The following is a 1,909-nucleotide window of genomic DNA, read 5'->3' as shown; positions in this document are numbered from 1 at the left end:
AACGCAAAATACCCACCCCTGCACTAATCTTTTGTAGAGTGTTTTATTTTACTATTACTTCACCAATGGGTAATGGCTTCCACCTATGTCAGCTCTGGCAACACTCTCGACCTAGCTCTTACATCAGAAAGTGACAGGGTAGGTGAAATCGAAGTTAAGAGCCCACTGCCCAACTGAGGATATTGTCCTGTATTACTTCGTTATTATTTCCAGTTGAGTGTAACAACTGTAAGTTCTCCTGCCTCCAAGCACTCATGGCACCAAGGCAAATACAAACGCATTAACGACCATCTGTGCCAAATTGACTGGCACTTTCTAAGCTTTTAGATTAATGAAATGTATGAAAGATTCCTGTCCATCATTAAGCCTTTGATAGAACAATATGTGCCTTTGTCTCCCAACACCCACCAACTGCCTCTATTTCTCCACCAAAGGCCCTGAAAGCCCTTCACAGAAATGCTTGGGAAGCTTACAAAAATGCAAGAGGCACTTATGGCAAGCAGTCTCCACAGGCCATACAAGCCCTGGCACATTTTGACAATATCAACAACAGATTTCGCAACTTCTTCACTCTCAAGCAGATTGACCATGAAAAATCACTTATCCGGCAACTGCAAACCTCCTCCAAGCCACTACATCAATATATCAGGAGCAAGAAAGTTGGGACACCCTCTGTAGGCCCGCTAAGGATGGATGGACTGTGGTGAACTAACCAGTGACTGCACCCAGATGGCTAACACCTTCACCTCTCATTTTTTGCTTTGTATATTCAGGCCGAGCCAGCAATGCTCCCTCTCCTCACCAAACCTTCAATAGAGCCCTGGACAGTATCACCCTAAATCTGGAGCAAGTTCAAAATAAGCTCAAGGCACTTGACCCAAATTCTAGCATGGATCCTGATGGTATACATCCGAATTTTCTTAGATCTTGTCCTCCTATTGCCCTTCCAGTTTTCCTATTATTTGAAAGGTCTCTTACCATCGGGAAATTACCAATGGAATAGAAGAAATCCACTATTATACCCATATTCAAGAAAGGCTCCAGCTATACCACATTAAATCACAGACCTATCAGTCTCACATTTGTCTGTTGTAAAACACTGGAACGAATTATCTGTGAATCTCTCTACAATTTTCTGGACTCCAATGGGATCCTTTTAAACGACCAGTATGGATTCCGACAAGGCAGAACAGTAGATGACCAGCGACTACTTGTATACAATGATATCACCTCCTGGCTGGACGCAGGATACATGGTTGATGTTGTACTCTTCGACTTAAGTAAAGCCTTCGATGTAGTCAACCACTCTCTTCTTATAGACAAACTAAGGCTATTGGGATTACATGGTCCTCTATTGCCATGGATCACAGCACATCTCAGTTTCCGGGTCCACTAGCTCTTCAAAAAATGTCGTCAGTGGAGTACCCCAGAGATCAGTCCTTGGTCCCCTCTTATTCCTAGTTTACATCAACTTCTTGCCAACCTATATCACTCAAAATGCAAGTTCTTCGCAGACGACATGAAAGTATATCTAAAGCTACAGAGATATTTCCTTTCCTCTTTGGCTGGAACCACAGAAATCTGTCAGAGGGACATTGACACAGTATACAGAATCACTGACTCATGGAGTCTGCACTTCAACCTCGATAATTGTGCTGTGCTGCATTGCCAGAGATCAACACTGGCCCACTACACCTTTATACTATGCCATTGCCCTCTCTATTGTATCTACCCATAAAGATCTGGGTATTACAATTGACTCTACCCTGAAATTCCACTGTCACATCTCAAAGACTGTAAAGAAAGCAGCAGGTCTGGCAAATAACTTGCTGTACACAGGATACCTGGGTAACCTAAAGCTTCTGGAATCGACACAGCGGAGGTGAACTAAACAAATCGCAGAAATGAC

The sequence above is a fragment of the Portunus trituberculatus genome, chromosome 38 (genome assembly GCF_017591435.1).
Source record: "Portunus trituberculatus isolate SZX2019 chromosome 38, ASM1759143v1, whole genome shotgun sequence".
Lineage (NCBI taxonomy): Eukaryota > Metazoa > Arthropoda > Malacostraca > Decapoda > Portunidae > Portunus > Portunus trituberculatus.
Note: the sequence above shows the minus strand (reverse complement) of the source record.